Raw genomic sequence first — 24518 nt, forward strand, 5'->3', positions numbered from 1 at the left:
CAAGAAAGGGATTACATTAAAATGTAATCCCGGTCAGGCACTGCTGTGTCCATATTAGGAAAGACTGTGTTCACATCACCGTGAAAAATCCCAATGCAACCAGCCTCCCCCTCTCCCAGCCCCTTGCTTGGATCCCGCCCTCTGCGCCAGTAGGTGGGAGGGTGGGAGCTGGGGAATGCGAACTCGATCCAGCAGTGATCAGCCAGGCAGCAAACACTTATTGTTCTATAGATACCGAACATAACTCCCTTCCAGCCGGGATCAGCCCAGCCAGCCTGCACATAACGCAGGCTTTTGTGTTCAGCGGTGCAGCTAACAGGAACAGACCCAAGATTGAGAAAAGGACAGCCCAGCCAAAGGCTCCCGGAATCCAAGTAACTCAATGTGAAAGCCCAGAGTCGCAGCTAAACCGTGGGTGACCGTTCTGAGAGAAATGACTCCTCGGCCTGTCGCGGCTCCGCCCATGTGAGGGCAGCCGGGGCACGCACACTTTACTACAATGTGGATTCCGGTTATGTGTGGCACGCGATTTACTAACAAAGGATAGATTAACTCATAGCTCTCAACTCACACGCTTTTGGCGGGTATCACCCGCCTTGAAAGCAGGTGAATCACCCGCCAAGTCCCTCATACGCCCATTTCCTTCTATGGGCCTCTCACCCACCAAAAAGAAAATCGGGTGTTTTCACCCGCCTTGGTGACAAAAAAGGTTGGGAGCTATGGATTAACTGCTGCCAGTGCTTTGAGTGGGAGGAGGAATCAAGGACGGTGTGGTGTCAGGGCCCGCGGGCCCGCTACCGATCACCGGGGCGGGCCACCGTGGATATCGGGGGCACCAGACACAAACCATGAGGCTGCATCCATGCAGCGGACACCAGGCCTGTCATCCTGCCAGCTCCGGATCACCGGATTATAACACGTGGCTGGGGGCACCCAGCTCCCTGCAGCCCCGGCTCTGGGGACACCCAGGCCGTGGTTGCCCATACAGACGTGGTCATACGGCGCATGCCTTAAAGCAGGACATGTTGCCCAGCAGGGGCACTGTCCTCGTTCAGGTCCCCGTCATTGAGACTCCTGCACGCGGTGTAGCACCAGCATGGTGCTTGAAACAATAACACGAGCACCCTCTGCACGACGGCAATGACTGCATCGCCCGGCATCATCATCTCTCCTGGAGAACACGCCCCTGACAGGGGGTGGGAAGTGGGAAAACGGACACACGAGGACCCGCCAGCGCTTTTCCCCGTGCCGGGAACCCGCAGGGGAACACCGGCGGCACCCGGCGCTCCCACTCACCATTTCTTTCTCGGCAGACACCGCCACCTCCATCTTTTTCTTTGGATGGCCACCGCTGCGTCCTCAGCGGCTGGCCTCATGGCTTTTACAGCCACGGATGTTCTTTTGTGTCCCTCAGTTGTGCGGCGGGCACCAGGCGGCCCGTGCCAAGCACAACACGGGCCCTGGGCCACCCGCCGCACCAGCGGCTGACACCGCTCATCCATTTTGTGGGCACCAGTCGACCCGTGCTGAGCACAGCACTAAGAACCAGGATCCCATCCTCGTTGCCATTGTGGTGGGGCCTGCTACTGGATCACCGGGGCAGGCCACTGTGGATATCGGGGGCATCCGACACAAACCATGAGGCTGCATCCATGCAGCGGACACCAGGCAGGGGTCACCCTGCCAGCCCCGGATCACCGGATTATAACACGTGGGCGCCTAGCTCCCTGCAGACCCTGCTCTGGGGGCACCCAGGCCGGGGTTGCCCATACAGACGTGGTCACATGGCCCATGCCTTAAGGTAGGACGTGTTCCCCAGCAGGGGCACCGTCCTCGTGCTGGGCCCCGCCATTAGGCCTCCGGCACGCAGTGTAGCACCAGCATGGTGCTCAATACAATAATACCAGAGTCAGCTCTTTGTTGGACTGGCTCGTCTCTTATTATCTTGGTCACATGGCTACAACCATGTGACCATTACACAAGTCCGGGAGCTACCATGTTCCCAGGAGGGGTGACTTACAACAGAGGGGACTCCAACACTTTAACAAGGAAGCGTTGCCTAAGTGCTGGATGTGGCCTAAACAGTGATTGGCATGCCGGAAGGGGGCGGTAAGCAGGTGGTTTGGCAAGTACCGCCTGCCCCAAACTATTCAGCATGAGAGTTGCAAATATGTATTTTGGGTCACTCAGTGTGATGTCGATTGGTTCTATGTACATCCATTCTGCATCATGACCGACCCTACGATTTGAGGGGTGCCTACTCAGTGTGATGTTCTGTAAGGGTGCGTCGGGGTGCGGCAGGTCCGGTCGTGCAGCGGAGGAAAAGATGAGACACACACAGTCTGGCTGTCTCGGAGCGGCAGTCACTTCTCAGGCTTTCCGACTCCCTTTTTTTAACTACATCACGTGGTCCCTTGTGGCCACTTTCCCTGGTATCATGTGATCATCACATCCCTCCCCAACTTGGATAACAAACAAACATTTTCAAAGTCAAAACAGTGGCCTCATGTTACATGTCCAGAGGCATTCTTCTTTTAACTTTTATCCATGAAGTCTAGTTGCTTCTAATTCTGATTCTCAACGGCTCAGTCTGTCGGTAGATGCCATTCAGGATGAACCCACGCAGCCGAGTGGAAGGTGCTGGTCATCGGCGGATCGAGTATCATCTTCCATCTTCTCTCCTAAGGGTGGCTGACTCAGTGGGGTTCATCAGAGTTTCTTCCACTTCCAGACTCCTTCCCAGTGGTGTTTTCGGTGGCTCTCTTCGGTCTTCTGCCTGTGGCGTTTTCTCCGTTGTCATGGGGCTCGGTCCCATGGGATTCCTTCATCTTGGGTCTCTTACCAGGTAGTGCTTGGCATCCGCATGAAATGTGACACGTTCCGCGTGACTGTTTCCAAGCCCTGGGATGTGGTTGGTCCATGGTCTCGATTGGTGATGGTCCATGGTAGTGATTCATAAGGTAGTGACATCTTTCTGGGTGGGGCTCGGTTTTTTTATCAGCACTGTATCCCCTACTTGTAGGTGGCTTGGTGCTGCTCTCCTTGTGCAGTCTTCCTTTACGTTATGTTCTTGCCTCTTCTGTTCCATCCGTTTTAGGTCTGCTTGAGGGGGGGCACGAGGAGTGGTAGAGGGGAAGCCCTGCCTGCATGGGTACCTTGAACATGAGGGCTGCAGGGCTCACTTGCGTGGCTGAGTGAAGGGTCTGCCGGTCCGACGGGAGGAACCAGTACAGTTCTGGTAGCCATGGTCGCCCTCTGTCCTTGGAAATGTGCACGCATTTATTGATGGACGCCATGAATCTCTCAGTGTCCCCATTGGCTTGGGGCCAGTATGGTGTGATGTGGTGGTGTGTAGCTCCTATGTTGTCGATGAAGCAATGGAATTCTTTACTTCTGAACGGTGGCCCGATGTCGCTCTTGAGTGACGAGGGTATGCCATGGACGGCAAACATTTTCTCCAGTGCAGTTATCACAGAGGTTGCATCAGTCGATTTGACTGGTTCAACCTCGGGGTTTCGAATGGATTCATCCACTGCTACTAAGAGGTATGCCTCGTTGTCAATCGTGCAAAAATCCACACTCACTGTGTCCCATCTGCATTCACCTCTGGGTGGACAGGCCATGGGTTCTGGTGGAAATGACTTTTTGCTGTATTTGTGACATCCATACTCGTGACTTGAGGAACGTCTGTGTCTTTACAATCCCTTGGTGCACCTAGTGTGCGAGTTGGATCGCCCGATCTTGCAGGCTGGAGGGCACTACAATGTGGTGTCCTTTGAGGATCAGTCCTTCCGGGGAGACAGACAGCTCAGGTCTGATCCCGAACAGTGCTTGCTTCAGTTTTTGTGCTTGTGGTGTTCAATGGGCGACGGCCGTGAGGAAGGTTTTCCATTCTCGTGTTAGTACGGCTTCTTTGGCGATTTGAAGGCAGGTGTCTGTTTCTGGTACTATCTCATCTAGTCTCATCATTTTTGGCCTGGCACATGCAATGATGTGGCATACATGCTCTTCTGTCTCTTTGTCCACCTCGCATTCCGTCACAGTCGTGGGTCTTGGCTGCCGTGGCAGGAAATCTGCAGGGTTGTCGGCTCCTGCTCGGTACAGTACTTCTAGATCGAACTGTTGCAGTTGGAGCATCCAGTGCTCTATTCTGGCAGGGGGGTGTGGTGCAGACCACTGGAATATATGGACATGAGGCTTGCGGTCTGTCAGTACTTTCACCGGGTGGCCCACGATGTATACATTAAAGTGTCGGCATCCCCATATGATGGCAAGAACTTCCTTCTCTATGTGAGCTAGTTCCTTTCCATTCCATTGAAGTGAGTGCACGGCTAGCAAATGCGATGGGGACCACTGTTCCTTCACGATCAGATTGTGTTAGTACTGCTCCCAGGCCGACCGGGCTGGCATCAACCAGCAGTTCCATTTTTTTTCTGAAACACTGTGTCCTGTGTTTCGTTCCATTCCCATGTTGACTTCATTTTAGTGAGTTTGGGCAGTGGGGTGGTGATGGTGGCTAGGTCAGGGATGAATCGCCCGCAGTACGTCGCCATGCCTAGTAAGCTGCTGACCTCAGTTGCGTTGGTGGGTGCTTGGGCATTTTTAATGTTGGTGACTTTGCCAGGGTCTGGAGACACTCATTAATATGTATCCAAATAAGCTTAGTGTGGACTTCCCAAACTCGCATTTTTCTTCATGGAGGGTCGACCGGAGTCCACCAGTCGCTGGAGTGGTGCTGCTAGCCGTTTGTTGTGCTCTTCCTCCGTCTTGCCGTGGACTAGTATGTTGTCACTGACATTAGTGACTCCTGGTAAGTCTTGGGAGTACCATCTGATTTCATGTTGGAACACCTCAGCTGCGGAGAAGATTCCAAAACTGAGCTGGCGGTATCTTCTGAGCCCTAGGTGTGACGAGAAGGTTGTGATGTATCTCAACTCTTTTGCCAAGTGGATCTGGTGGTACCCCGCTCTTAAGTCTAGTTTGCTGAATACGGTAGCACCCGTGAGGTCCACGATTAGCACATCCACCATCGGGGTGATGTGCCTTTCTCGCCCTGTGGCAATGTTGGGCAGGCGCATGTCAATGCTAATTCGTACATCTTGTGGTTTTTTGGGCTTCGCCGTCGCAACCATTCGTGATACCCATGGTGTAGGGCCTGTGGTCTTTTCAATTAACCTGTGGTCTTCAAGCTTGTTGAGTTCCGCTTCTACCGCCGCTCTCATGTGAAACGGGACCTGTCGGTACCGGATGGCTCTCGGTTCCACCGTGGGATCGATGTGGAGTTCATTGTCCTCCCTTTTAGGCACCCAATGCCTTGGAACAGCTTCTTGTGTTTGGCCAGCAAGTGGTCTATTTCTCTTGAGTGGGTCGCGAAAGTGAACAGGATTAGCTGTCGTTTTTCAGCAGTTGGGCAGCTAAGTGGCGTCTTGATCCCAGCGTCTACCACATAGATGCATGTTTTGCAGCTTCTTTCAACATAGGTGAAGTTGGTCTTGAAATACCCTATGACTGGTAGTGGTTTCCGACACCCATAGGCGAACAGTTGTACAGGTTTGCGCCCTAGGGTTGGTCTGGGGTGGAGCTTGTGGAATTTGGTAGTCTGCATCACATTTACAGTGGCACCGGTGATAATCATAATTTTCACTGGGATGTCCCCGACTGTTACCATGCAGGCGCGCTGTGATTTGTTGTTGTGCGGTTGGTTGCCACTGGCTGACTTGACTGCCGTGATCATGTGAGCCTTCTCTCTTCTCGACTTGTGGTAGCGGTTTGTGCAGCTCGGGAAAGGCTCTCTGCTCGATTGGTCATCATTATTGCTGCTGCTGTCAGTGTCTTCTCCTTCGACTGCGTGAGCCCGCCCTCTGGGCCTGTCGCATGTTCTGTTTCAGTGTGCGGTAGTCTGGCTGCCATGAGCAGAATTGCTGTGCATTCTTGGACCTTGGGTCACTTTTCCATTCTCTGGCCCTTTCATGTGGTGGGTGTTCCTTCGCTCTCCGGAAGTTGAGGCTTACAAATGCGTAGTGGTTTACATTCCCACATTTGTAGCACATGGTGCCATATGCTGGGCATGGTTCCTCCTTGTGTTGTTGGCCGCCACACCATAAACAGTCTCTGGGTCTGCTCGGTGCGGGTGAGTGTTGGGCCTTGTTCTGTGGCAGTGCATTGATGGTAGTCATGCTGTTGTTCGGTGTTTCGGTATCAAGTGCTAAGCAGCTGATCATTTGCTCCAATTCCGTCATGTGCTTGTCATGTCCTATCCCGTGCATCGGCAAGGCAGCAGTCCTCGGATTGGCACTGCACCCTCTCCCTGCCACTGGAGGTTGCCAAGTGCATCTCCAACACATCTTGGGGATAGGTTAACCCCTGGATGCTTTCAAGCACGTGCACGACGGCGCAGCCATGAATTAATTGCTTCCCTGACCTGAAGATCCTGGCACTCTACATTCCTGTTGTGGACTATGGATTCTATTGCATGCTAACCTGCATTTTCACCAACTACCGCCCTTCTGCCATATATTGGACTTGCGAGCTGCCACTCCAAGATGGCGGCCCGCACACTGTGTTGTGGTCTGCTTGGTACAGTTGATGTCCTGCCCCCATTGACTCTGGCTCCTTTGTTATGGGCCAATGAGAAGCTGGCAGGCTTGGCCGGCCCTCCTCCGAAGGCCCTATCCTAAGGCCCCTGTCAGCTACAGGTACGCCTAAGGTTGTCTGTGATGCTGTGTGCCCCCCCATCTCCCCATGGTCGCCTGTGGTGCTGTGTGCCCCAACCCCCTTCTCCATGGTCGCCCTGCCCCCATTGGTTCTGGCTCCTTTGTTATGGGCCATTCAGAAGCCGACAGGCTTGGCCTGCCCTCCTCCGAAGGCCCGATCCTGGCCCCAGACAATATGCTCCTCTCCTCACTATCCTGCGCATCGGCAAGGCAGCAGTCCTCGTATTGCACTGCACCCTCTCCCTGCCACCGGAGGTTGCCAGGTGCAGCTCCAACACGTCTTGGGGATAAGGTAAGACCCCACCGGGCCCTTTCAAGCACACGCCCGACTGCACTGCCATGACTTTTAATTGCTTCCCTGCCCTGAAGATCGTGGCACTCTACATTCCTGTTGTGGACTATGGATACTATTGCATGCTAACCCGCATTTTTCGCCAACTACCGCTCTTATTCTATATATTGGAACTGCGAGCCACCACTCCAAGATGTCGGCCTGCACACTGTGTTGTGGTCTGCTTGGTGCAGTTGATGCCCTGCCCCCATTGACTCTGGCTCCTTTATTATGGGCCAATGAAAAGCCGGCAGGCTTGGCCGGACCTCCTCCGAAGGCCCAATCCTAAGGCCCCTGTCAGCTACAGGTACGCCTAAGGTTGTCTGTGATGCTGTGTGCCCCCACCATCTCCCCATGGTCGCCTGTGATGCTGTGTGCCCCCAACCCCCTCTCCATGGTCGCCTGTGATGCTGTGTGCCCCACCACGTTCGCCATGGTTGCCTGTGTTGCTGTGTGCCCCCTCCCCATGGTCACCTGTGATGCTGTGTGCCCCACCCAGCTCCGCATGGTCACCTGTGAAGCTCTGTGCCCCCTTCCCTGTCCCTCCTCTTCTAACCACAACCTCTTAAACTGACTCACTGCATTTGTATGCTGTAAGACCTGTAAAGGTCTCTTTCAACATATCGAAGGCCTTTTGTGCCTCTACTGTCCACTGATATAGTTTCTTAGGACTAGTCAAGGCTGTGAGAGGTGCTACTATTTCAGAGAAAGAGTGAATAAACCTCCGATAAAAGTTTGCAAAGCCAAGAAACAATTGCAAGGATTTGACTGAGGTAGGTACAGGCCAGTCTAGGATGGCTTTGACTTTGGAACAACTCATTCTCACCCCCTGACTGGTGATATCATAGCTCAGGAACTCAACTTCTTGGGTGTGGAAAACACACTTTTCGGCTTTTACGAATAGATGGTTTTCTCTTAGCCTTTGGAGAACCTTGGTGACATGTGTAATATGGTCCTCCACGGAGGTTGAATAAATCAGTATGTCATCGAGGTAGATGACCACAAATTGATCAATGTAGTCACTGAAGATGTCATTCATAAAATACTGCAACGTGGCGGGGGTGTTACACAAACCGAATGGCATGACTAGATATTCGAAGAGACCATAACGGGTTTTAAAAGTGGTCTTCCATTCATCGCCCTGTGGAATGCGCACAAGATTGTATGCCCCCCACAAGTCCAGTTTCGTGAAAATGACAGAAGTACCCAATTGATCCAGCAGGACATTGATTAAGGGCAGTGGATACTGTTTTTTTTGCGGTTATTGCATTGAGAGCCCTATAGTCAATGCACGGTCGTAGGTCCCCCTCCTTTTTTGGGACGAAGAAGAAAGGAGAGGCTGCCGGCGATTGTGAAGGGCGAATGAACCCATTCTTGAGGACTTTGTCAATGTAATCTTTCAGGACTTCATCCTCCCGTTGAGTGAGTGAATACACACGCACTGTTGGTGTCTTGGCACCTGCAACTAGCTCAATAGGACAATCATATGGCCTATGTGGTGGTAACGATTCTGCTTTACTCTTATCGAACACATCAGAATAAGCATCATACTCCCTGGGAACCAGGATGGAATTTGAAGCAAGCGCACCAATACTAGGAGCCCCAACAAAGAACGCCAATATAGGTGTGTGTACCACTTTTGATTCCGGGAAATACTTCTCACTGCAATGATCCGAGGGGTATTGGATGTGACCGGTGACCCAATCTATGACGGGATTATGCAGTTTGAGCCATGACAAACCCAAAATCAATGGGTATTGGGGTGCTGCAATCACATCAAAAACCAGATATTCCGTGTGACCATCGGGTAGAGACACCTTAATAGGTATGGTCTCTTCCGTTACCAACCCAGAAGACAAGGCCGAACCATCAATGGTATTAACTGCTTCTGGAACCGGTTTAGTAACTTTGGGTATAGCTGACTGGGTAGCAAAGGTTGTGTCGATGTAACTATTGGATGCGCCTGAATCCAACATTGCCTTGGAATGAATGGTGTTCCCGTTGAATTCTAATGACACTGGTACCGCTATGGAGGACGCCAGGTACAGAGAGGAGTCCGGTTTGGTACTCGACAGAGGGACCCCTGCTATTGCCAAGCTTTGTCGTTTCCCGCCTTCCTAACCGGCTTCTTGGGGCATGAAGCCAGCTGATGTTCTGATGAACCACATTACATGCACAAGTTATTCTTGCGGCGATTCTCGTGTTCAGCAGCCGGCAGGCGGCCACGTACAGCGCCTATCTGCATGGGTTCGGGTTCACTGAAGGCGGACTGAGATGCATCGGAACGACCAGGTGCTGACATGAAGGGTTTCTTTTCTCCTTTCCTAGCGGATCGCCGTGCATCTATTTGGAGGACCAGATCTAAAAGGTCCGAAAACCCCGCAGGAACCACAGGGACCATTGACAAGGCGTCTTTTAATTCTTCTTATAGGTCTTTATAGAAGACTGCCGTCTTCTTGTCTTCGGGCCATCGGGTTTCTGCGGTAAACTGGTTGAAACGAGCGAGGTAAGCCAGCAAGGTCTGGTTGCCTTGCTGTAGATTCAATAGTTCTAAATCCGTGGCCTATCGAAAACCTTACTCATTGCAGACAATAGAGCATCACAGTCGTACAACAATGGACTGTTTGATTCGAGTAATGGGTTTGCCCATGCTGCAGCAGTACCGCCCAGATGTGACAGTACAAATGCTGCTTTGGTGGTCAAGTCTGGGAACGAGCTGGGCCTACATAGAAAATTAAGTCGACACTGGTTTACGAAGGTACAATAGCTCTTAGGGTCACCCATGAACCTCTCAGAAGGAGCCAAGGGAAACTGAGTTGGCATGAGTACTTGTACGGATTCCCTTTGAGGGGCAAGGAGACCTGAACCAGAGGCTATTGGTTCAGTGCCTATCGCCCCCTGTGGGGATGTGTGCATGGCATCCTGCAGCATATCCATACGGTGGCGCAATGTACCCTGAGCCGATATCATTTCCTGCCTCAGGTCAGACACTAGCTGAGTGAGTACAGTTAAGGGGTCACAGCCCTCCATTTGTAGGCTTCTGATTCTGTTAGGATTCTGTTAGGGTATCAGGAGTACCAACACCAATAAAGGATACCAGCGTATTTAAAAGGATACACGTAGGGTTTATTCAAAAGGATACACGTAGAGTCTTCCAGAGATGACTCGAAGTACAGCGTAATCTTTTGAATTCAGACCTTCCAACTGATGTCACTCTTTGACTATTAAAGGTGACAGTCAAAGGGAGGAATCAGTTGAAAGGGCGTGTAATTAAGAGGAACCACCAGCCTGCTGAAGGATGCACAAAAGGCGTTTTAGGAACTGACTCGAAAAGAGTGAAACCAATATAATTCTGCCTGAAAATCACTAACCTGCTCAATAGGATTGTCACTTGGAAACTCCACAAGGATGCAACACGAACCAACGAAAAGGAAAGGGAAGTTAGTAAGGAAACTAACCCGAGCGGAACGAGGGCCACACTAGATACGGGGTGGTGCACACAGGGTAGCGTCCATAAAGTCCAGTGCACTGAATCCTGTAGCCTTAGAGTGAGAGAGAGAGGAGGTGGAGGACAGTGTATATCCTGGAGTAGTCTGTGGATCAAGGAGTTCAGAACAATGCAGAGACTGGTAAAGCCCTCTAGATGGAATTGGAATATGACTTGGTTTGAAGACAAGGCGTAGAATAAATGTAGTAAGATCCGCCCTCACCTTAGTATGATGAATGCAATTCGCCTCTGTGGGTACAGCTGGCCAGGAGCGGGTGTAATGAGATGAGTGGCGGAGACTTCAACACCCGACTGAGGGAAGCGGAACAGGAACGGCGCTGCCGTGTAGCGCAGCAGGCAGCGACGAAGGAGAAAGCTCTGGAGGTTATGTGAGCAGCTTTCCAATGGTAAGTAGATGCCGCAGGGTAATGCAGTAGGGTAACAGCTGCTCTGGAGCTTAGGTGAGCAGCTTCCAATGGTAAGTAGATGCCGCAGGGTAATGCGGTAGGGTAACAGCTGCTCTGGAGGGGTTTGAGCAGCCAGAAGAATGCTCCGCTAGGATACGCGGAAAGAAACCAGAACAGCAAGCTCTGGAATGTAGCGTAAAGAACCAACGATCAGAAGCACCGAACCCCGGACGCTTCTGGTTTAAATACATGTCAGCCGATGATTGCGTGTAACGCAGAATGACGTTACATCAGCTGACAATTTCGTATGCCGTGGATCAGATCCCATGACAGGCCCTACGCGCATGCAAGGTGGACGTTCTATGAGGTAGGAATGAAGGAATGCATAGTCACTTTAAGTGAAAGAAAACACTTGGTAACGTTAATGGAATCGTTTGCCAGGAAGTTTCCCCAAGAGCCGCCAGCGTGTGAAAAACGGCCTGGCTGTCCTCTGAGCTGTGCGAGAAGACGTAGGGGAGAGGCCAGGTTTGGCATTATGTCTCTATCAGCATTTATGCAGCTAAGTAAGCCGCCCTGCAACATGGGGCCAGGCAACATGTATGTATGTCTTCTACATGCACTTGTGTAACTAAGTAAGCTGTCTGTAACAGCCCCATGATGCCTGAGGGCTGTTGTGCACTTTATAAATGAAAATAAATAAATAAAATGTCTTCCCCCTGGTGAGGATGGTTTCCAAAGGGAGATTGGTTTCCGACAGTATAGTTCTGCGAAGTTTCTTGGAGGAGGGACATGGATTGCAAATTCTTCACCGGGGAAGTCACATCCAATGGCCATCTCCCAGAGTCTGCTGTGGATAGCAGCAATGTTTTCTTGCAGGCGCTGCCTTGCTTAACTCATTTTGAAGCGTTCCAAATCTGGGCTTAGCTGGGGTTTGAATTTCCTTGTTACACTCTGCATCTGTACTGACCTCATCACACTATTAGTCTTTGATACCTGAGGGGACATGGAAAGTTACATTTAAACAAGTTTCAAGCTACAGATACATTTTGTGATGTCCACTATATGAATAGTCACTTATTATATAAGAAGGACGACGCCTGGAGAGGGGAACAGAGCCCCAATTATATGAACGAACTGAAGCAAATGGAATATGAACCCTAACAGACTTTGAAGTCAATCGTATTGTGAAGACCAGCTGCCAATAGATGCACATCGGGTTACTTCACCACAGCACCAACTGAAGCAAATAGAATCTGAACTTTAACAGACCTCTGAATCAAATGTATTGCAAGGACCAGCAGAGAATGTATACATCACATGGAGTAAAAAAGAGATTACAGAGAAATGATGATTCTAACACTGCAAATTACTAGGACTATATACGCTGAATTGCCTCAAAAAAGGCCAAAGGGGGAAACCTCTGTCCATGGAGTTGGCACATTAGGCAGGGTTGTTAACAAGTCAAAAACTTACTAACACACCCGAATCTTGGTGACCATAATGCAAATGACTCCATGTACTTATGAGGCTAACCTGTTAAAGAAACTACGGTTGAATACAACAAACGTACAAAGCGAACTATCTGACTTGCTTCATCGATCACACCCAAGAGAAGCGCTTACAATGGGGGAGCTTGCTTTTAAACTTATTATATAATGGGCACTATCATGAGTGACACTGTTTTGGGAGGAGCAGACAGTGCAAACGGAATCACTGGCAGGAGCGTCGAATTTGGGCAGATGAGGCACTGTGAGATAAAATGATTGGCCCAAGATCACAGACTTTGGTTAAGTGGAGAAGTTGGGATGGGAGACCAGTCTGCAACTCCCACTTGAGCACATTTCTACACAAATGTAGTTGAAATGTTTGCTCTTGGGCTTGGAAACACCATCTGATTTTGCAATGCAGCACAACAGAAATTGTGATTGTGTCTTACTAACTGTGAAGTACATTGTTGTTCATGCAGCAGGTTCTGGTTTTATATTGTATATATTTGACCTTAATTTCCACATTCGCAATATGTTTTAATTCACAAGATACAAATGAGGATTAATTTGATTGTCAAAATAAATGAATCTCCCCAGCAATGTTTTTAAAATAAATAAACATAAGGTAAGCTGAACACCTAAAGTACCACCTTGCCTGGGTTTGTCTTTGGGGCCTACATTATAAAGTCCCTACTTTTTAATGTGCCCCTAATGCAGGATGTGACCCTGTGATTATGGCGGGGTGGAAGCAGAGCCTGTTTACAGGGATGTTAGTAAAATCAGCGCAGCCACGGGACTAGGGAAAGCAACCTTTTCAGTGTCTAGGCCCGCCGCAACCTCCCTTCCCACATCCCGAGACCTGGCAAATCATCATGAGCCAATCACCCGCCTATTATGTCCCCTCTTCATCCCCACACAAATCATAATAAACCGCTCATGCGAATCTGTACAGATTTACAGAAATATGTTAAGCAAAATGCGTACAACCGTAGTGTTACTCTCCGCCCACCTGGAGCGGAAGACTACACATACTGGAATGCAATTCGGGATGGGGTTAATAAAATGGCCTGCAGGTTTTGTAAATGCGCTTTGCTTTCAAGACTTAAAGATTCACAACAAAAATAGGGCACGAAAAGGTAACCTGGTTGCTTTTCATTGTTTGGCAAAGGCATGCTACACATTTGTTGTGAGGAAAATTTGTAATTCTACAAAAAATAAACACTTGATAGAAATAAGGGATAGTCTGAATCTTTTTTCTGACCTTTTGTCTTAAAAGACTGCATAGATTTGGTGCTTTTTGTGTGCTTTTAGAATGTACCTGTGCTTGCTAAGACATCCACAGAAAACACTTTGGGCCCGATTCATGGAAGTGTTTTATAATGGCACAATCCCATAGGAAAACGTTCTGTGAATCAGGAGCCTCACAGCTTGAAAGGACATATCGGGGCACCCACAATATGGCAGACTACACAGCACATAGGGGCTATTTCTCTTCTCACCTACAGACTTGGGGCCTCTCTATCCATTGATGGACTATATATCGCAACGGGCGACCACCTCGCCAACCCTGTGATTGTTAGTCCTCACTGAAGGACTCTGCAACTGCTGCCTCCAGCACCTAATTTACCAGGAACCCTAATCCTCTGCACAATCTGTAGGTATTATTTAAGACAAAGGCAGTGGAGTAACTTTGCTGAAAATGTTGGAGGGGGGGCATGACACCTGAAGAAAAGGTGCCCCAGCCAAATGAATGGGGACAAAATGGTGTGCCATGAAAGTTGGGGGGGACAAGCACCCCTGCCCCCCCCCTACAATTACGCCCATAGACAAAGGTCACATAACCTTGGCATTCCTATCAGTAACCAACACTGCTCTTCACAATTAGATGACCAACAATCAGGTCCGCGAGACCACCCCCAGAACTTCCTATCCACAACCCGCCTCATCGAGTAATATACTCTGCAATTTAAGATTGGTGAGCCGGTTTTGAGAGCTCATACTTGCACTTTGCATCAGGCCAAGATGGGCCCAAATATTTCATACTTGCTAACCAAGTACCCTCTCTCCTTTCCTCTCTCCCCCATGTGTGCATCATATTGTTCTTACTTGGAATTTACCAATCACTGCTTGTTGTTATTGACCTATCGCTGTTGGATGATACCATGAATTGCTGTATTTACTATGGGATGTTCAAATATAAACATATACCATATCATTTTTTGTGTAATTACTGGCATGCTTAATTTGGCTATTGGGTCTTTTTACTTGGGTAACACACAATTCGTATGTTTAACTACTCTCTCACATATCTTTCTAATTTTACACATGTTGACTATAGCCTTGAAAATCACCCACAAGGGTTGAAACACGTGTGGCTTCAGGAATACATATTGTTAACCTAGAACTAACAGAGTCCATCTGCTGCTATGAACTCCGACATCAGTGTCCTTGACAAGCATTTACCCAGCTCATGTGATAAGGGTTCTCCTGTAGACTTGTGGGAACCTTAGCAGGGACCCCCCACACACGCAGCAGGGTGCACTTGATTCACCTTGATTGGCGCAGTAGTCCCTTCATGCTAGTGCCGTAAAGTGTGGTTTAGTTTATTAATTTATAAACATGTTGCAGCTAGTGCCTGCGGGGACCCCATGAGTGGGCCCTGGGCGACAGCAGAGACTGCCCATGCCAGGCCCTGTTCTGCACATTGTAAAGACATCTCTCGCTCGTTTGGTATGTAAATAAATCACTGTCTCAGTATATAAACAAGTCAATTAAATAAATAACTTATGAGGAAGGGGAGGCAAATGACACCAACGTGGGCTGAATGGACCGAAACTAGGATTTGCAGGGCCTTGTGAGGCAACATATGTGAAGGCCTCCCTAATTTGCATTACACTCATTTTCTTTTTTAAGGCAAATTAAGGTCTGGTTACCCCATGGCAGTACACGGACACGCCTAGGTGCTCCTAAACTACTATGGTGGTGATTTGCCGCAGCATAAAAGCATATTAGCACAACATAACTTGTGCAGGGATATCAGTGACGTCACAGAATGAGTCTGATAATCAAGGGGTTCATGGGAAGTTATATTAAAAGAGGTTGCCATGAGTAACTCAAGAAGCAATAACTTTGGGATGCCCAATATATGAATGGTTTCTGGTCGTATTATATATATATAGTGCAATATCATGAGTGTGGCTTTTTTGGAGTACCCGACAGTGAGAGCTAAATCACTTGGGTGGGGGGCAGGGGGACTTCTAATTTTGGCAGATAAACAACCCGTGAGCATACACTTCAGTTAAGTGGCAAAGCCAGGCCTGGAGACCGGTCTGCAGCTCGGGCACTTGAACACACATCTTCCAAGCTGTAGCAGATAGTACTATTGTTTGCCACATATATATTTTTACAAATATGGTTTGAAAAAAACCTCTGGCTTTGGAATGCAGCCAGACCAGTGCAAAAATAAAATCTGATTGGATTTTGCTAACTGGAGTAAGCTGTTTTTGCAGCAGTTTCAGGATTGCTTTGATTTTTATGGTGTATATATTTGGGCATATTGTCCAAACTAACAATATGCTTTTAATTCAGAAGCTACAGATGAGGCTTATTTTGACTTTCAAACGAATCTCCAAGCAGTGCTTTTATTATTCTTAATATATAAGGCAAGCTACATTCTTAATGGATGTCTCTTGCTGCGACCGCAGGTTCCAAGGACGTCAGGGCACGTATTGGGTATAGGGCAGGCAGGACCAGTGAGGTCTTGAGGCAGTGAGAGTTAGCAATTTCACAGGACTTCAAATGTTAACAAAATAAGCACAGGTCCGGCATTAGGGAAAACTACCTCTCAGGCCAGCAATCCTCTTCCAGCATCCCCTCATGGCTCATTTCCCTCTCCTCCATTCCCCTCCTCATATTGGGTTTCAAAATTACATTGTTTTATTGTAGGGGGTCTTGAGAAGTAGACAAATCATAACAACATAGTTGGACAAATATATACATTCCCTATAGAAATATGTTAATAGAAAACGAATATAATTGTAGCATTATCTTCCACCATCTTTAATGGAAAACTACACATACCAGAATGAAATTCAGCACAAGGCTAACCATAAAATATCCTGTGGCTTTTGTAAATGTACGTTTGAGACTCAAAAACTTGCAACAAAACAATTTGTGAAAATGTAACGTGTTTTTCATTGCATGACAAAGGCATGCTTCATGTGTGATGTGAGGAATATGTGACCTGAACTGAATTGGCATGTCAAATAAGCTCACATGAGAATAAGGGGGCCCAAAACGTTTTTGTGTGACATATTGTAATTGTCTTGAAATAACACCTAGATTTGGGTAGCTAACCGGTTTGTGTGTGTGCTTTCAGCAAGAAAAGGCGCGGATTGCAGTTCTTATTTTATCACCAAGATCGTGAAAAAAAACAATGACTACCTGAATGACCCACCTCTTATATTGTCCCATTTAAAAGGCCTCCTTAACAAAGAGATTTAAGAGTTGTATGCTTCTCCTGTTGTGCGCTGTCTACTGGCCTGCACGAGGGGCCGAAAGTGGTATTTATCTCCGCCATAACAGGGTGTTACGAGGTGAGAGCTTGCATGGGGCAGGCAGCAAAATGAGCCTTTTGTCGGGAAGCATAACCCCTGTAGACGACGAGCCAAGTACCCCCACCCCACCTACATAACCTGAAACGTATGAACCAAAGTATGTGACGTATACTGAACAAGTAAACCAGCAAAGAGAAGAGAGAGGTCTCTGTGCAGTACCCATAGGAATACCTATACCTAAGAGAATATGGGAGGTGAAATACCCATTGAGGAAACCATACTTGCGTCCAAGAAAATATGATGGCCATTTGAATGAGATTCCTGATGAAGCAAAGAAACTAAAACACCAAGATGAATGGTGGCGTCATACAAAGCTGAATCGACACCCAGATAAAAAGATAACCAGACCATAGAGGCAGACGATTTGTAAAACAAAGAAATACCAAGGATAAATGACATCTTGGGATCAAGATAGAGAAACTTATGCCACAAACATGATGAAGATACTTAGCTAGTTTAAACGTTTACAGATGCAATGGAACGCAAGCAGCAAAGCAATCATGAAGCTAGCCAAAATGCTTTTAAATAGTTAGATCGCGGCAAGCGCCAACATATACATATATACCTCATAGATACAAATGGATTAAATAAAGAATGAATGTTTCCACTACTTATAAAGCAGTCTTGAGCAATGAGGAAGGCCTCAATTCAGTGTCGCAGTTACAAAAGCAATTGAATTAAACAGAATATATTTCAGCTAAGGAGTTGGCTGAGCCACGGAAGCCAAGGTCTTATCAGAACTGGAATTGGCTGACACTGGATACAATTAACGTGAAAGAACAGAAACTCCTGTTCAAGAAGGTCAAGCAGAGCAAAAGACGTCAGAGGACTATTGAAGAATAAAATCAAATACACGAAAAAGGCTCAAATCGTGGTGTCCAGTCACGTGATGGAAGAAAGTTGGACGCACGAGAAGATCACACCTAGGCACGGAAGCAAGAGAGTACCCACAGTCCTTAAAAAGTCCCAGAGAACAGTACAGATTCAAGGCCAACTTCAAAGTGCTAATTGACAATGAACCATTGAGGTCATGATGGATTGTATTTTTAATTGGTGGGAAGCTGGTATCAAGACAAGCTCACCCGCACCTGGTTGTTTGGTCTGGAAAGTTACTGATGGGGGTTAGAAGCCAACCAATTGTAGGGGACCACGTAGTTGGGGGTCCTATAGTTTGTGTAGCCAATGGGACGTCATACATTTAGTGACATACATAGTGGCCATTTTGAAGGGAGGGCTTAGTTGCCCCACCTGTTATTGACTATCCACTTATTTCTATCCGTTACTCCATTCAGATATAACACCTATACTTAGTTATTCACTTAGAACCAATCCCGCTTCCCGATAGGTTTTAGTAGTTTGCCACGTAGGATGACATTGGTAATGACGCAGGTCAACACGCCAGCTATGACCAATTATGGGTTTAAGAACCCAGCTTTTTTATGAAATGATTGAGAGTTAGAGTATCGAGCGATTGCTGATGTTCGTTGTACTCCCTGTTTTAAATACTTGCATTAAAACAGACGAACTTTTGCCAAGCTATTTGTGTGATTTGAATTACTGATGTTTCATTAAAATCTGCATCCCCATCTATCTCCAGAGTATTGCTACTCATTTTAAAGGGCTGGAAGCCTCCAGTTCACTTGGTAGTATAGATTGATGGTTAGATAAGATACCATCGGCCGTCAACATAAGTAACTTTAGAGTCTCAGCAATATCACACGACCTTTGCCATTCGGCTGACAGGACGTGAAGCTCCTTGTGGATAGTGGTTAGAATAGGACAAAATCCTGGCAAGGAGGGTTTGACGGGACCCCTAGTTTCTATAGTAACCCCTCCCACATCTACGAGAAGCGGATCGGAAAGCAGCTCGAAGAGCAGGTAACGAAGGTGGTGATCCAGAGGGTACGAAGATGAAAAACATGCGATGGTGAGTGAATAAGACCAAAGAGTGTGGCAAATGGATGCATGCATGATAAATAACGGAGAGTACCAGAGGGAGGCAGGATACAAATAATGCAAGAGTAAAAGCGTAATATATATGTATATGGGAAAAAGTTATTGACTTGAGTGTTGCCAAGTAATATATGAGGAATATAGTCGTGAGGTGTAACCACGCTATAAGGATACGCCCTGTTCCTAGACTTTAAAGAGTGCTAGCAGAAGCTTTAATCCATAGCCCTTTACAACGGACATATAGGAGACAAGATTAGTTTAAAGACTTTCTTGAAAGAATTAGCTTAAGTTCTAATCGGAGAAGAATATAGAAGATGAGTCCTAAGAGAGGATCGTGAGGTGCACGTACATGTGGCCTGTCAAGTCTGTCTGTTTTGTTTTATGTGATTGTGAGGTGTAATGACTTCAGAGTTGAAAAAAGAAATGTTTTGAGTAATAAAAGAAACTTGAAGTTAAGACACGAAAAGTGATTATTTTAAGATTAATCTTTGATGGTTGTTTTTAGCAAGATTAAAGTAAAACATTGCATTGTGATGGGATTGGAGCTTGCGACGATTGGTGCTCGCTCATAAGTGTATGTTTATTGAAACAAAGTTGAAAACTGTAACTAAAGCATAAGCAAGTGGTAGCAAACAGAAAAGTAAAGGTTAAGAAATGGAAGAAGTTACGCCATTAATGCATCTTTGCAAACAGCTGCCAAAGCACACGCTTAAACTTAAATAGTACAGTGCAGAATGGGCTAAAGGGACCGCAGACAAAATGTTTATACCATGGCCCCAAGGCGGATCATTATCAAGAGCAGTTCTACAGCATATGAGACATATTTGCATGCTGCATATACAGGGAAAAAGTTAGAAAAGCGCCTAGCGAGTCTAGAACTCTGGAAAATGTATGAACATGAGAAGGAGGAGGAGCCTCCTTTAGATTGGATACTCAATATATTTAAAGAGGGGGGTGAAGTGCCTTCTGCTCCTGCCGCCCCGCCTGAAATGAAAGACAAGATTAAGAAAGAAGAAGGATTATACCCATTAAAAGAACTTAAAGCAGCAACGGGATATAGCAATCCGTCGTACAAGTCACCTACGCAAATAGTGACGAGGGCACAGAGAAAGATACCGAGAAAGATATAACCTCCAAAGTCCCAGGGACAAGGAGAGACGCGATAAGGAGAGAAGTGATCAAGCAAGCACATCTCTAGATATAAGGAGAGAAATAAAGAGATGGAAGGGAGATGAGGATAAAACTGAGATAGCGCTCGTACAGAACGAATGGTTGGGAGGTCAGATTTTACTTAAACTCGATAGTAAAGGCATCGATGATGTAAGTCAAAGGGGAGATCAAGACGAACAAGACAGAAAAGACAAGGAAAGGGAGGAACGATTGAGAGATGAAGGAGCGAAAAGAAAAGACAAAGACGAGAACAGTTATAACAAGATGAGCAAGCTAAAAAACAAGAGAGAGCAGAAGAGCAAAGAAAACGTGATAATAAAAGAAGAACAGCCGATGAAAAAGAACGGCTGAAAGAGAAAAGAAAAGAAGCCGATGAACAGGAAAGATAGGAGAAAAGAAAACAGAGACGAAGAGATGAAATATGAAGGGCATATGAAAAAAGGGATATGAAAAAGAAAGAGGAAGATAGAGTAAGATGGGAGGCGAGAAAGCGCAGAGAAGGCGATGATGACATGGAACGCAAAAGGAGACAGAGAGCGTGCGATCTTGAATATTTGGAAAGGGAAGTAAGAAATCCCAGTCCACGGGTAGCATGGGAAGAAATAGAGGAATTCTTTCCCGAGTCCGAGTTATTACCAGGCATATCTAGAATAAACCTGGAAGACGAGTTTGACTCGCAAAGCAATGGAGAAACGACCGATAAAGTATACCGTGAAATGCAAGCCCAGAAAGAAACCCAAAGGAAGGGAAAAAATTATCGCCTCGAGAGTACTCAGTTGTATGACACGGAGGAAGCCTCCTGTATTGCAAGGCAGGAGGAGCTGTCTTTAGACAGACAAACATTAAATAGAGATGGCGATGAGAGGAGTTGCACGAGTTGGGCACAAGTATCATCAGATGAAGAAAGGGAAACCTTCTCAAGGGAGGTTGGGAGTGATACATGTAATCCAGAAGAACATTTGCCTTTGAACAAAGAAGTAAGATGGTCAGATCTGAAGATACCTATGTCAAAGGCATCAGAGCCACTGGCACAGTCAGACCAACATAAGGGGCAACCCCATGGTCAGAGGGGGGAGTCCCTGCCTTATGTAAGCAGGCTAAGGTCATTTCCAGGTAGACGGCGATGTGGGAATATAACTCCAGCAGTAGATAGACAAATGATGAGAGATGAGAATGAGTTTGGAGAGGGGGGCGTGGCCAACGGGCTCAAAATGGAGTCGTAAACCTTTTGAGCTCCCGGGCCGCCGGCAGAATCCTTCAAAATCCTGCGGATAGCTGAAACAGAAACGCCATCCAGACGCATTAAATGAGAGCTGACAACTACAGCTACGACCTCCTGAAGTTTCAGAACAGTGCATAAATCAGATCCAGAGAAAATCTACGAGCAAACATAAGGGTGCCGGCGCCGACAAGAACCCAAGATGGCCGCCGTGTGATAGGTGAAACGAACGCTCAACACGGACTGATTAACTCGGAGGTGGATAAAGTGGGGCATCGGAGCCCAACAAGACATGCGTGAGCCCCTGCCAGCCGCTTGCCTCGTCAACATCCAAGAAGACAGCAGAAGAGGTGGTTGAGGCCACACGATTATAGCCGGTCCCTGCCCGCAGATCCAACAGCCCCGCCACGGGTACGAGCGGATGAGCCCTCGTCTCCCTGCTCAGCGACTGCACCAAGACACGGGGGGCGGAGCGGAACCGGGAGATCGCAGCCTCGAGCGCAGACGAGCGGTGTCACAGCACCACCGCCTCCCGAACTGAAACGATCAATCGCGGGCGCTCCGTTTATCGTTGAGCGCCTGCTGACATCCTACAGATCACGTAGGTAAGGAGAAGGGAAGGAGGGGGACGCGACTTAACACTGAAGGCACCGTGAACACACTGGGACACCCAAAACAGTGAAGTGGGTGAAAGGGCGGACCCTGACTCCAGGGTGAGCTGAGAGAGGTTGAATAGACTCTGGAACTGACCAAATGGGGAAGAGATAGGCCCCACACCCAGAGTGATCGACTGAAACACCCCCCAGGCAACACGTGTGACTCCAACATGGGGGGAGAAGGAAGCTGAGATCCCATAACCAGCCCAGCAAGCAAAGACACCCACTGCAGTGGGTCACAATCACAATACATACTGAACAGGGAGCCACACAGTACAACACGCGTCTGAGATAGCAACCTCCCAGCAAATACAATTAATACCGAACGGACCACCACATAAGACGAAACGGAACATCAAAGTCCGATTCCCACACAATAACAGCTCTCAAAATGGGCAAAGACAAGATAACAACAAAGAAAGTGGGCAACCAGAGCACTATGGAGCAATTCACAACTGCCACCCTGCCCCCGCCAACGGAACCAGATAGACCGGAAGACATACAAAACCCCGAAGAAACTCTCTCCCTGAGAGACGTGATGACCGCCATTGCCAATTCACGGACCTCAATGGAAGTCAAAATGGACAGCATATCGACAGAAGTTTCCCTACTGAGGCATGACCTCCAGAAGCTCTCATCCCGCACCGGAGAGGCCGAGACCCGCATATCGGTCGCGGAAGACGAATTGAGAGGTATGGGCCAGCAAATGAACAGAGCGCTAGAACGTATTAAAGTACTGGAAAGCAGGGTGGAGGAAGGAGAAGGCAGGTCAAGAAGAAATAGCATCCGCATTCTTGGGCTGCCGGAAAAAGCTGAAGGAGACAGCATGGAACTCTTCCTGGAACAATGGATTGTCGACTTGTTTTCCCCTAAAACCCTGTCATCACTATTCTCAATAGAAAGAGCACACCGAGTTCCAACAGGCATCCCAATACCTGGAAAACAACCAAGAACTGTAGTAGCAAAGATTCTTAACTACAGAGATCGGGATGCAGTGCTGCAGATGGCCAGATCAAAAGGAGAGATAACATACAACGGCTCCAGGATTGGTTTCTTTCCAGACTTCACCAGGGAAGTGCAGAAGATGAGGCAGTCCTTTGACCCCCCTAAAAAAGCGTCTACAGACACTAAACGTAAAATATGGCCTCCTATTCCCTGCGCAATTGAAGATATACCACAACGGCACCACAATACACTTAACTGATCCCAGCGACAGATGCTTCAGTTGGGGAAGGAGTATGGGGAGGGGGAACTGGGAGTTACACAGGTATCCAAATGACACCTGGTCCATCAGGACCACTTCGAACATGACATACTTGAAGATGGCAAGACTCAATCACCTGCATATGACAAGGAACGCAGTGAACAATGGCTACAGCTGGACATAGGGAAAAAGCTTGCCTTCATGACATGGAACGTGAATGGCCTGGGAAATAGCATAAAGAGAAGACTAGTAACACAATACATCAATCGACATGATCCGGATATAGTGATGCTTACCGAAACACACCTAGCGGGCACAAACTGCCAATTCTTCAAGAGAACCAAGTACAGAACAGCAATCCATGCAGGCTTCTCCATGGGCTCGAGAGGTGTGTTGATACTGATAAACAAAAGAACCCAGATAGACATAACAAAGGTAATTCAAGACCCGGAGGGCAGATTTGTGTTTATGCATGGCACATTATGGAACCAAACCATAGCTACAATGGCGATTTATTCACCCCCAGCACTAATGGCCCCCCTAATTGAAGAAATCACGCCGATAATAGTGAACAACCCAGCAGATACACTGGTGATGGGCGGGGACTTCAATGAGGTGATGAGCAACACTGAGGATCGCACACATCAAAGAGGAAGGAATCCGTTGAGACCGACCAAGCTGGCTAGCTTTGCATCAGCACTGGGCCTGAAAGACGCATGGAGGGACCTCCATCCAGACGAGAAACAATTCTCTTTCCACTCGGGTGCACACGGGTCGATGTCCAGGATAGACTACTTCTTCCTCCCTGGTGTAAATGTGCACAGAGTAGCTGAGGCAACTCTGCAGCCCTGAGGGAAATCAGACCACTCCCCACTCACGATGCTGCTCAAGACAGAAAGACCACAACCCCCACCGAGGTGGCGATTGAATGCATACTACCTAGGATTTCCAGAACTGACGGAGAAAATCCAAGAAGCGACCGCAACGTACTTTGAACTAAATCAGGACTCTGTGGAAAATCCAAGAAGCGACCGCAATGTACTTTGAACTAAATCAGGACTCTGTGGACGATGCTGGAATAGTATGGGAAGCATATAAGGCAACTCTAAGGGGTGAAACCCTGAGCTGGACTTCAGCACACAAAAAATCACACAGGCGAGAAGTGGAAGAAGCAGAAGCAGACGTGAGACGTGCTGAGGAGCACCTCATAAGCTCAGGAGCGGCAGATGACAATACATCTCTACAAGTGGCACAAAAAAAACTATACAAAGTGGC

The 24518-nt window shown here is 47.8% G+C and overlaps 1 protein-coding gene across 1 annotated transcript in view; it reads right to left on the reverse strand.

The window, feature by feature from the left end:
• Positions 1 to 24518, reverse strand: part of AOPEP (aminopeptidase O (putative)) — a 1805484-nt gene that overhangs the window by 415948 nt on the left and 1365018 nt on the right. The window lies entirely within an intron of this gene.

This window comes from Ambystoma mexicanum, chromosome 6p (genome assembly GCF_040938575.1).
Source record: "Ambystoma mexicanum isolate Mex_15411 chromosome 6p, UKY_AmexF1_1, whole genome shotgun sequence".
Lineage (NCBI taxonomy): Eukaryota > Metazoa > Chordata > Amphibia > Caudata > Ambystomatidae > Ambystoma > Ambystoma mexicanum.